At 45.1% G+C, this 13142-nt stretch overlaps 1 protein-coding gene across 1 annotated transcript in view; it reads left to right on the forward strand.

Moving 5' to 3' along the window:
- The first annotated feature begins 10819 nt into the window (after positions 1 to 10819).
- The window catches only part of LOC106571559 (serine/threonine-protein kinase PAK 5), a 129040-nt gene continuing 126717 nt past the window's right edge, over positions 10820 to 13142 (forward strand). The window contains exon 1 of the mRNA XM_014144737.2: positions 10820 to 11605. The gene's annotated coding sequence lies outside the window, so the exon portion shown is untranslated. The remainder of the gene's footprint in view (positions 11606 to 13142) is intronic.

The following is a 13142-nucleotide window of genomic DNA, read 5'->3' on the forward strand; positions in this document are numbered from 1 at the left end:
CACTCCTCAGTAAAAGGCAACTAAAGGACTCTCAGACCATGACAAACAAGATTCTCTTGTCTGATGAAACCAATATTGAAATATTTGGCCTGAATGCCAAGTGTCACATCTGGAGGAAACCTGGCATCATCCCGTAGGTGAAGCATGGTGTTCACAGCTTCTAGCTGTGGGGATGTTTTTCAGCGGCATGGATTGGGAGACTTGTCAGGATCGAGGGAAAAATGAACAGAACAAAGTACTGTCACGTCAGCCCGGAGCCTCCAGCGACGCTCCTCAGCCCGGAGCCTCCAGCGACGCTCCTCAGTCAGGAGCCTCCAGCGACGCTCCTCAGCCCGGAGACTCCAGCGACGCTCCTCAGCCCGGAGCCTCCAGTGACGCTCCTCAGCCTGGAGCCTCCAGCAACGCTCCTCAGCCCGGAGCCTCCAGCGACGCTCCTCAGTCAGGAGCCTCCAGCGACGCTCCTCAGCCCGGAGACTCCAGCGACGCTCCTCAGCCCGGAGCCTCCAGCGACACCCCTCAGCCAGAAGCCTCCAGCGACGCTCCCCAGCCCGGAGCCTCCAGTGACGCTCTTCAGCCCGGAGCCTCCAGCGACGCTCCTCAGCGACGCCTCTCAGCCCGGGGCCTCCAGCAACGCCTCTCAGCCCGGGGCCTCCAGCGACGCCTCTCAGCCCGCGGCCTCCAGCGACGCCTCTCAGCCCGGGGCCGCACAGCGACGCCTCTCAGCCCGGTGCCTCCAGCGACGCCTCTCAACCCGGGGCCTCCAGCGATGCCTCTCAGCCCAGAGTCTTCGGAACAGGAGCTACGCCCAGAGCCTGAGTCACCTCCATAGTGGGAGGATTGGCGAAGGGGGGGTGTAGCACAGGAACCGTTGTTGACGGTGGCCACCCTCCCTTCCCTCCCTTTAGGTTTGGGGTTGGTTTTGTGGGGTTTTTTGTTTTGGAGGTGCAGTCGGGGTCTGCACCTTTGGGGGGGGGGTACTGTCACGTCCTGACCAGTAAAGGGGTCATTTGTAATTGTAGTATGGTCAGGGCGTGGCAGGGGGTGTTTGTTTTGTGTGTTTTGGGCTTTTTTGGTTCTAGGGGATTTTGGTTCTAGTTTTCTATTTCTATGTTTATTTTTCTATGTGTGGCCAGGTATGGCTTCCAATCAGAGGCAGGTGTCTTTCGTTGTCTGTGATTGGAGGCCATACTTAGGCAGCCTGTTTTTCCCTGTGTTTTTGTGGGTGGTTGTTTTCTGTATAGCCGTGTGCCTTGCAGAACTGTTTAATGTGGGTTTGTTATTTTTGATTAAGTGTTCACTTTATTTAAATAATAAAAGAAGATGAGCAATTTACCCGCTGCGTTTTGGTCCCCCTTCATCGACAGCTGTGACAAGTACAGAGAGATCCTTGACGAAAACCTGCTTCAGAGTGCTCAGGACCTCAGACTGGGGCAAAGGTTTACCTTCCAACAGGACAACTACACTAAGCACACAGCCAAGACAAAGCAGGAGTGGCCTTGGGACAAGTCTCTGAGTGGCCCAGCCAGAGACCGGACTTGAACCCGATCGAACATCTCTGGAGAGACCTGAAAATAGCTGTGCAATCCCCATCCAACCTGACAGAGCTTGAGAGGATCTACAGAAAAAAATGGGAGAAACTCCCCAAATACAGGTGTGCCAAGCTTGTAGCATAATGCCAAAGAAGACTCGAGGCTGTAATCGCTGCCAATGGTGCTTTGACTTACCAAATCACAGCACAGATTGAATGGTACACTTCCTGCTTTTACTCCCTGCTTGTACTTCCTATGGGTACACTCAAAATGACTGCCAGTCCATCTATTATGCCATCATTGACCTGAATGGGGAGACCCGTTCTATAGTCTCAGTTGGTATTAGGTAGAACGTCGCAGCCCCTCTCACCTGCGGGGAAAACAACCGGTGGTTGCCTAGTTTATCCCCTTGGCTCACAACAAAAACATTTTTCAAACACAATTTTCTTGTTGTCTGCTTGTTTTAATTAATTAGAAAACTCCATTTAAGAAAAGTACACCATGTCTAAAGATTACTTTTCAACATTGCCTGCTCGCTAGCGTTCTCACTACTTAGAAAAATGTAACATTGTAGGGCTTCCCTCATGCCCTTTTTCATGACGGTGCTAGCAACCACATGAGTGAGTGCTAGCTAGCTACCAACCAGAACATGAAGCTAGCCAAGACCAAAAACAAACAAACGGACTATACAGCTACAACTAGTTACAAACTGACTACACTAAACAAGTTAAATGTCTTGCCTGTGATGAAATACATTTCACACACATAGATACCTGTTGCAAGACGGCACCAATAGACATGATCACCCTCTTCATGGCTCCTAAGCAACTTTGCAGTATATATATATATATATATATATAAATATATAAATAAAGGGAACACTGAAACAACACAATGTAACTCCAAGTCAATCACACTTCTGTGAAATCAAACTGTCCACTTAGGAAGCAACACTGATTGACAATAAATCTCACATGCTGTTGTGTAAATGGAATAGACAAAAGGTGGAAATTATAGGCAATTAGCAAGACACCCCCAATAAAGGAGTGGTTCTGCAGGTGGTAACCACAGACCACTTCTCAGTTCCTATGCTTCCTGGCTGACGTTTTGGTCACTTTTGAATGCTGGCGGTGCTTTCACTCTAGTGGTAGCATGAGACGGAGTCTACAACCCACACAAGTGGCTCAGGTAGTGCAGCTCATCCAGGATGGCACATCAATGCGAGCTGTGGCAAGAAGGTTTGCTGTGTCTGTCAGCATAGTGTCCAGAGCATGGAGGTGCTACCAGGAGACAGGCCAGTACATCAGGAGACGTGGAGGAGGCCGTAGGAGGGCAACAACCCAGCAGCAGGACCGCTACCTCCGCCTTTGTGCAAGGAGGAGCAGGAGAAGCACTGCCAGAGCCCTGCAAAATGACCTCCAGCAGGCCACAAATGTGCATGTGTCTGCTCAAACGGTCAGAAACAGACTCCATGAGGGTGGTATGAGGGCCCGACGTCCACAGGTGGGGGTTGTGCTTACAGCCCAACACCGTGCAGGACGTTTGGCATTTGCCAGAGAACACCAATATTGGCAAATTCGCCACTGGTGCCCTGTGCTCTTCACAGATGAAAGCAGGTTCACACTGAGCACATGTGACAGACGTGACAGTCTGGAGACGCCGTGGAGAACGTTCTGCTGCCTGCAACATCCTCCAGCATGACCGGTTTGGCGGTGGGTCAGTCATGGTGTGGGGTAGCATTTCTTTGGGGGCCGCACAGCCCTCCATGTGCTCGCCAGAGGTAGCCTGACTGCCATTAGGTACCGAGATGAGATCCTCAGACCCCTTGTGAGACCATATGCTGGTGCGGTTGGCCCTGGGTTCCTCCTAATGCAAGACAATGCTAGACCTCATGTGGCTGGAGTGTGTCAGCAGTTCCTGCAAGAGGAAGGCATTGATGCTATGGACTGGCCCGCCCGTTCCCCAGACCTGAATCCAATTGAGCACATCTGGGACATCATGTCTCGCTCCATCCACCAACGCCACGTTGCACCACAGACTGTCCAGGAGATGCTTTAGTCCTGGTCTAGGAGGAGATCCCTCAGGAGACCATCCGCTACTTCATCAGGAGCATGCCCAGGCGTTGAAGGGAGGTCATACAGGCACGTGGAGGCCACACACACTACTGAGCCTCATTTTGACTTGTTTTAAGGACATTACATCAAAGTTGGATCAGCCTCAAGTGTGGTTTTCCACTTTAGTTTTGAGTGTGACTCCAAATCCAGACCTCCATGGGTTGATAAATTGGATTTCCATTGATTATTTTTGTGTGATTTTGTTGTCAGCACATTCAACTATGTAAAGAAAAACAGTATTTAATAAGATTATTTCTTTCATTCAGATCTAGGATGTATTTTTTTAGTGTTCCCTTTATTTTTTTGAGCAGTGTATATATATATATATATATATATTTGTGATATTTCTGACATTATTAGCTCAGAACATCTTTGGCATTATTACATACAACCGGAAATAACTTTTGGATATTAGAGTGACTGTAACTCACCAGCATTTAGACCAGAAATACGACTTTCCTGAATTACTTGGACATTGGGTCCCCCCATTTTCCACTCTCCCATGGCGAATAGCCTGAAGCCACAGGGCTCTTCTTGCAGTCTCTATTTCCCTACGTGGGAGCATTGCGAACTTTAGGCTGGGATTTTTGACCTGGGTACATACAGTATACATTAATTGAACAACAAAGCAGCTTTTCAGCGTATTTAGTTATTTCTTCAAATCAACAATGAAGTTGGCCCTGTGGGGGTCAATGGGAAAGAATGTTTGCTCTCCCAAATTTGTGGGCGTGGTCGAGGGGAATTATTTCTTATGACGTGAATCTGGACTCGGAGTATGGATTCTATTACTATCAGTTGTTCTGATAGCAAAATGAAAAGGTTTCTGATGTCACAATGATAAGGTTTCTGATATCTTAATGATAAGGTTTCTGATGTCATAATGAGAAGGGTTCCCATGTCATAATGATAAGAGATCTCATGTCAATGAGAAAAGTGTCATTATCAGAACAGTTCTGATGTCACAATGAGAATGATGACACAAAGCCAGGCATGATGACCCATAGATGGTCGTAAGCTGTGACTGAGTGATATTGAGCTCAAGCAGCTGAAAGAGGAGAGGCTCTATTCCTGTCCTTCTCTGCCTCAGCACACATCACCAACCTCATCAGCCCCCAACCCCTCAAAGCCTCTCAAGCCACCATCGCTCCCTATCTCACCCCCTATTTCCCCCCAGCTCGCTATCCTTCTCACCCTCCTCAAGCCCCTGGCCAACCTGCTGGGTGTACCTGGAGGTAAGAAGACACAGCACGATCTCACGGTCTCACTTCAGTATTCAACGTTTGTCCAGGGTTGGATAAACGTCTATGGATGACGTGAAAGTACACTGTAACAAAAAACTCATTTATATGGTAATTTGGGGTATTGTCAACAGTAAAATACTATGAAACATTTTACTGCAGCATACTGTAAAGTATGGTGCATTGTGGCAAAAGTTTGTGGGCGTGGAAAGAATTGTGGTATTTTGAATGGCACTATAATTCCACCCTGCAGAATACAGTATCCGTATTGTATTTTTGGAGTACCAAAAACTTTTGACCACTAGAGGGTGGATGGTATTTTTGGTAGAGGCTCATTAACATATTTTGAGGTATGCCCTGTAAGAGGATATATTTGTTGCACCCGTGAGTGAGAATGCTGTACCTATTTATCTCCTATGTAGTAGTAGTGTGCCATCAATTTATAATATATTGGGGATAGATTTGAGTGGCAGCAAGTCTTGAACCTTAAATGGTTGAGTATTTGCCTGTCTGTTTTGCCCAGTAGTCACTGCTAATTTGGAAGCCTTTGTAAGGCCTCTAGAAGTGCAAGTGATTTAAAACACCAAATATTTATTGATATGCTGTAGTGTGTAAACACATTACCTAACAGCCAACCTGCTTGCACCAATCCCTTGTAAATACTGTAAAATACAAACATCACCCCTCAATGATTTTGATTCTTCCATCCATTCATTCATTCATTTATTCATCACGATTACGGTAGCATTAACTTTTTACAGTATAATACAATCAATTTTACGGTATTGTACTGTGCTTCATTACACAGTACTTTGCTTTGATACTGTATTTATATTACAGTAGTTGTACTACTATATGAAATAGAGAAATGTACTTGCCATGAACTGCATTTAAGCTAATGTCAAATTCACATCAACTCCTTGACAGTGTAGGCAAGGGTTAAGATTGGTAAAACAGAAAAGACTTGACGGTTAAGCACAAAAAAACTTGACTGTTAAGTTTAGGCATTAATTATGACTTGTTATGGTAAGGGTTAAGGTTTGGGATAAGGAGAAAATTAAACAAGTGCCTAGCACTGGGTTCAAACCTGCAATCCTTGGATCTGAAGCACATGGTTTAAGCACTTTGTCTATCCCCATCCACGATGTCCTAGCAAGCATTGAGCCTAATTTGAGCGTAATATGTGCTCACGTTGCCCCTAGTGGACGGTATTGAAGGCATCTCCCGATGTCTGATGCTCTATCTTATCATATCCCAATCCTATTCTTTCCTATCCTATCCCATAGTGTGAGGGTTTCATGTTTGTGGTGTAGAAACGTTGTTGTGTTGTGTTCTCGATGGTGGTGACCTTGTTATGGCCAGCCAGAGGATGGAGCGCCACAGCTCTGCGTGATCATGGGATATTGTTTAGCAGGGCAGAATAAAACAGCCTCCCCAAATATCAAGGCTCAGAACAATGTCCTTGGTCCATCTTGCCACTGTATGGTCTGTATGTGTGTGTGTGTGTGTGTGTGTGTGTGTGTGTGTGTGTGTGTGTGTGTGTGTGTGTGTGTGTGTGTGTGTGTGTGTGTGTGTGTGTGTGTGTGTGTGTGTGTGTGTGTGTGTGTGTGTGTGTGTGTGTGTGTGTGTGTGTGTGTGTGTTCAAGTGTTTAGCGTACCTAAATGGCCATTAAAGAGGACCTGTGACCTGTGATGTCAGCCATGACAGGGCTTAAAAAAAGGTAGCGTGAGGCTGTTAGGCAGAAGAGAGCATCCGGGGTCTGCCAGCTCCAAAGGGTTGTATGTTTGTGTATGTGTGTGTCTATACTGTGTGTGTCAACTCCAAAGCGGCTGCGGCGGCATTACGCCCTGATAAGCCCTGGGCCTTGTTCTAATACTCTTAAACTGCATACGCCCTCCTCAATTTCATTCTGCCTTCATCCTTCCTAGACGTAATCCCTCGACCCTCGTCAGACATGACTAGATTAGTGAAAGAAAATCATTGCAGTGAAAGCTAATCTGAAAACCTAAATCAATCAGTCAATCAATAAATCATTCAAATTGTAGCTGCATATACTCTTACTGCCATGAATGTGGGTCAGTTTTGCTTTTTTACTCCTAATGATTAGGGTTAGGATTAGGGGTGGGTAAATTGATCCTAAATCTGTGCCTACAACCCAGGCAGCTTCTGCCCAGAGCTCTCCCAGAGAGAGATGGTTTAACTTGGAGAGAGAGGGGATAGAAGGACTGTCTGCTGTTGCCATAGGGACGGGAAGCAAGCCATGCACACTGACCTGGGGATTTTAAGACCCCTTTGATGGACTCTGTTTCTTTTACTGACATGGAAAGAGTTATTTGAAGCGTGCTTGAAAAGTTTATGTTGGATTTAGTTGATGTGCATTAGCCTCTGATCCACTTACTGACACATAATGAATTATTTACATGGAAATGATCACGAGCTCAATCAGAGGATTTGATGACATTCCTCGTCTTTTTTCGACAAAGCATACTTTTTCTACATAAAGAGATGTTAAATGAGACTGTATATAATTCCACGCTTTTTTGCCAATTTCTGACTAAATTAAATATATTAATCCAAACTTTATTACAAGAAGTAATGTTGGATTCACCTGTCCAGTTTAGATATGTTGTCTGTACTTCATATGTGTGGCAGGCCCCCTGGTGGCCAGTGACAACGAAACAAGTGGTTTATTTAAAACCAAGCTCACAGATAAAGAAAATACAAGAAACCATCCATGGAGCTATATCAATTCACAAAAACAACCCATTGACCTATAATACTGTATTAGCTACCATTGAAATGTACTGTTCTTTCTCTCTTAAGCCTCTTTATTTACATATGTCCCTTTGAACGAATGGACAACTTTGAAACTAACTTCTATTGTTGAAAGGATCTGTATTGCCCTTCCAGGGATACAGTATATATAGTACCATTCAAAGGTTTGGACACACCTACACATTCATGGGTTTTTCTTTACTTTTACTATTTTATACATTGTAGAATAATAATGAAGACATCAAAACTATGAAATAACACATATGGAATCATGAAGTAACCAACAAAGTGTATTTTATATTTGAGATTCTTCAAAGTAGCCGCCCAGTATTGAAGGAGTTCCCACATATGCTGAGCACTTGTTGGCTGCTTTTCCTTCACTCTGCGGTCCAACTAATCCCAAACCATCTCAATTGGGTTGAGGTTGGGTGATTGTGGAGGCCAGGTCATCTAATACAGCACTCCATCACTCTCCTTCTTGGTCAAACAACCCTTACACAGCCTGGAGGTGTGTTGGGTCATTGTCCTGTTGAAAAACAAATGATAGTCCCACTAAGCGCCAACCAGATGGGATGGCGTATCGCTGCAGAATGCTGTGGTAGCCATGCTGGTTAAGTGTGCCTTGAACTGTAAATAAATCACTGACAGTGTCACCAGCAAAGCACCCCCACACCATCACACCTCCTCCTCCATGTTTCATGCTGGGAACCACACATGCAGAGATCATCTGTTCACCTACTCTGCATCTCACAAAGACATGGTGGTTGGAACCAAAAATCTCAGACCAAAGGACAGATTTACAGCGGTCTAATGTCCATTACTTGTGTTTCTTGGCCCAAGCAAGTATTCTTCTTATTGGTGTCCTTTAGTAGTGATTTCTTGGCAGCAATTCAACCATGAAGGCCTGATTCATGCAGTCTCCTATGAACAGTTGATGTTGAGATGTCTGTTACTTGAACTCTGTGAAGCATTTATTTGGGTTGCAATTTCTGAGGCTGGTAACTCTAATGAACTTATCATCTGCAGCAGAGGTAACTCTGGGTCTTCCTTTCCTGTGGCGGTCCTCATGAGAGGCAGTTTCATTATAGAGCTTGATGGTTTTTGTGACTGCACTTGAAGAAACTTTCAAAGTTCTTGAAATTTTCCGGATTGACTGACCTACATGCCTTAAAGTAATGATGGACTGTTGTTTCTCTTTGCTTATTTGAGCTGTTCTTGCCATAATATGGAATTGGTCTTTTACCAAATCTTCTGTATAGCAACCCTACCTTGTCACAACACAACTGATTGGCTCAAACGCATTAAGGAAAGAAATTCCACAAATGAACGTTTAACAAGGCACACCTGTTGAAATCCATTCCAGGTGACTACCTCATGAAGCTGGTTGAGAGAATGCCAGGAGTGTGCGACGCTGTCATCAAGGCAAAGGGTGGCTACTTTGAAGAATCTCAAATATAAAATATATTTTGATTTGTATAACACTTTTTTGGCTACTACATGATTCCATGTGTGTTATTTCATAGTTTTGATATCTTCACTATTATTCTGCAATGTAGAAAATAGTTAAAATAAAGAAAAACCCTTGAATGAGTGGGTGTGTCCAAACTTTTGACTGGTACTGTATGTTGAGAGAACATAATGGCCTCAGGCATGTTGCAATCACAATCTGGCACAGTTGATATAGTATTATATCAGCCACCTGTGCATTCTTATGTGTTCAACCTGAATGTCACCAACCACCAGTCATGTGTTATAGGCCTACGTGATTCCTGGTAGAAGTTACTGAAAGGCTCAGATCTTGGCATTACTTAATTAGATTGAAAAGAGTGTTCTTTGCAGTTCGCACACCATATGAAGTCCCAGGTGCATGGTGGGACAACCCCTCAATATTATCGAAATAAACTCCAGCACACTGGTAGGCCTATACTGTATGCTACACAGTGTAGGCCTTGTGGGCCTGTCTAACTTGTTTGTTTTTTTGCGCAAAATTATATTTATCTGGCTAATAATCGGGGCCTCGAGGGGAAAAAACAGACCAGTGTGAGGGCCTCAAGGAAAAAAATGGTCCAGGTTGACCGAAATGCCAGAGACGATTTCTGGTCCCAGTCCTCCCCTGCCAGTGTATTTGAGGTTATTTTACTAGCACTGTTTTACTTGCCATGTCTTCTGTTGTGGGGATTCCCTCTCCTCTCCCAGCCAATAGAAATTGTTCCCTCTGCAGCCATTTGAGGGTGATGCTGAAAAGCCATAACAAGTGTGCTAGCCACTGCCTGAAATAGGCCTGAGCTAGAGACAGGAAGGATGACGTGGTTGAGTGGTGGAGGGGTGGACACTGTACACGGACAGGGGCTCACATTCCCTGAGAGAGAGCTGTGGAGAGGAAGAGGAGGGATGGGGAGGAGAAGAGAGAAAGGAGGGAGAGTAGGAAAGGGAGGAAAGTGGGAGGATGATGCTGTCTCACACATGCGCACCTGCATGCACAAACGGAGAAAAAAATGTATGAAATGTATGCATTCACTACTGTAAGTCGCTCTGAATAAGAGCGTCTGCTAAAATGTAAATGTAAATGCAACCCCCCCCAGTCAAAGGCCTGAAGTGCCTCCAAAGTGAGTGGCCTACACTTGTCCCTTCAGACACTGGGACAGCCCAACACAGGCTGAGATCAATGTGGGGCCTGACACTGTCAACTAGCAGGGATGTCACACTTTACAGTAGCAGAGTGAACGTTGGAGGTCTTGTTCAGTTTACTAAGTCCCACAGTTAGAATATGATCAATATATATTATATATAGCCCAATTACCAGTCCAGTTCAGCAGTACCTATCTGGACTAATAATCAATCACTCAAACAGACCTCCAATGACAGACAACTGGCTAAAATTGAGTCCTAAAATCCCTCCACCTCACTGATATTATAATAACAAGTTCAGTTATAAACAGATTGTAATGTGACCACTGATGACGACTTTCAAAGTCCCTGTCATCATACTATCTTGACATAATAATTATTTCATCCAGTCCTGTTATTAATAAGCAAGGGTTATATCAGACCAATGTGCTGCATTGCTTTGTGCTCATCCTCAGAATTATAACAACTCGATGTAAAGCAAACTCCATGAACATCACTGGCGTTGCCCCAGTGATGCGTGCACGTTGCCAGCCGCGCCACATCAAAGCCAAACACCATTAGTGTCGTCACTGTTCGCACTCAAACCCATATACGTCATTGATGGACCACTTTTGACTTTTTCCCCTTTTTTTCAATTTTATTTCCCGTGATGTTGCACATTTTGATTATCCCTCTCACTGGCTGTCGCTTATTCCCATTTTAGCCTATTTATCATAGAAGTATTTTGAAATTGTATGTGAATGCCATGAACAGCTGCAACGTTGCATAATCGTGTTACCGATTATAGCTCTGAATAAATAAACATACAAAAACGTCGGCTTCATTAGCCTATAGGCCTATAATAATCTGTGTCACTGTTGCTGCACGTTTCACCCACAGCCCTTCACTGTCATTCAATCATCTCAAATCTTAAAGAGGGCGTTGCATTGACTATATGGCGACGACGTCTTACTGTTACACTGAAAACGAAATAATAACCCAGGCGACATTATTGATTTTAAATTCAATTTGTACTACCCCCCTAATATTTCCCGGCTGAATCCTCTTCCAACGTTCAACCGCGGGCCACTCCAGAAATACAGGTGCTCTAATTTCTGACGATCGCTCCAAGCCCCACTCCTCTCCTCTCCACAACATCCCGGATGTAAGCCTGCACACAGCGGTTGTTCCATACAGTATTGTACGGCGCAGCTCAGTAGCACCACCGAGAGACATTAACATGGCGCTGACAGCCACATAACGGTACCCACCATAATAATCATAATAACTAGACCAAATACAGCGGCGGGACATGTGAGCGGGTCAACCTCAAGACAGCAGGTAGGTGCAGTTCTAGTATTCGATAAACGCTCTGCGATGTGCCATTTTGTGAAATATAGTATGCAGAAAACCGCTCTCTGTAATAGCGAAATAAGGGTTAGCTCCGTCCCTCCCATTTAGTAACCTAGGCTGATTGTTCTACAGTGAAACACCACGGGCACTGATAGCCGTTTGTCCTTCTCTATAAGCCAGTCGGGAATAGCCTACATATGTCGTTGGGAGCGAGCGTATGTTACTGTATCATGGCTACAGTCTGTAGGGTTGAATACGAGCTACATCCGCTGTCCTTGGTGTTGAAACGGGGTGCGCACCTCGCTGCGAAATGCTGCCTGCATTTTGTAGCCGAAATAGACGATAGTTGCATTTGTGGTGAAAGCATTCAATCAATGGAGTCTTAAGAACGCGGATGTTTGTTTGTTGTCAGGGGGTCATGTTCATCAGCAGTGTTTGACATTATCCTCGGTGCCATGAAGGATGTTATTTCACCAGACGGACCGTGTAGGCTATGTATGATGATTGTGGTGATGGAGATGAGAGTTCAGTATGCTAGTACAGTAGGCTACAGTAGGCGGTTTGGTTGAACAGATGGCGAGTTCAATGTTTCTCCCGGATTAGAAGGTGAATAGAGGGAAATTAAAAGTGGTATGCTGCTGGGGTCTAGCATTTAGCCTAATCCTGCTATAATAAACTGGATAGAAGGCTAATTTACATAGGAACAGAATGTAGCCTATTCCTCTTGAGTGTCATTGGCACATAGTAATGTTGCAAATCAATGACAGGTAGGTCTAAATAATAATAATAATAATAATAATAATACTCATGTAATTACATTGTAATAGTGCTTTTTATATATTTACCTCTCCAGTGTTAGTGTGTAGATATTTATGTGTTCATGCAGCTATTTTGTTGTGACTGTTTTAAACTGATGTCATGTGCCTCATCTTCAGGAGAAGGCCTTGATTCAATAACACTACTACCACAGTGGCACCATTCTCTCTCTCTGTACCCATCCCTGTCCCTGTCCTCAACACTCAGACAAGGATCCCTATGGCAACCCGGGGCAGAGGCATCTGAGCTCCTAGAGTGTGCGGCTCTCCTTTATTTTCCAAGTGTTCTACTCCGCTAGCCAGCACCTCGCCTAAACAGGTGTGTTTCTTTTGCCTTCAGATTAACTGGAGCAGAGACCCCAGCCTAGGCCACTCGTGTCTCGCAGTAATACACTATATATACACAAATATGTTGACACCCCTTCAAATGAGTGGATTCGGCTATTTCTGCCACACCCGTTGCTGACAGGTGTGTAAAATCGAGCACACAGCCATGCAATCTCCATAGACAAACACTGGCAGTAGAATGGCCTTACTGAGGGCCTCCCAAGTGGCGCAGCGGTCTAAGGCACTGCATCGCTACAGACCTGGGTTCGATCCCAGGCTGTGTTACAACCGGCCGTGACGGGGAGTCCCATAGGGCGGCGCAAAGTTGGCCCCGCGTCCTCTGGGTTAGGGGAGGGGAGGGCGCTGAAGCGACTCCTTGTGGT

This window comes from Salmo salar, chromosome ssa15 (assembly GCF_905237065.1).
Source record: "Salmo salar chromosome ssa15, Ssal_v3.1, whole genome shotgun sequence".
In the NCBI taxonomy this organism is placed as follows: domain Eukaryota; kingdom Metazoa; phylum Chordata; class Actinopteri; order Salmoniformes; family Salmonidae; genus Salmo; species Salmo salar.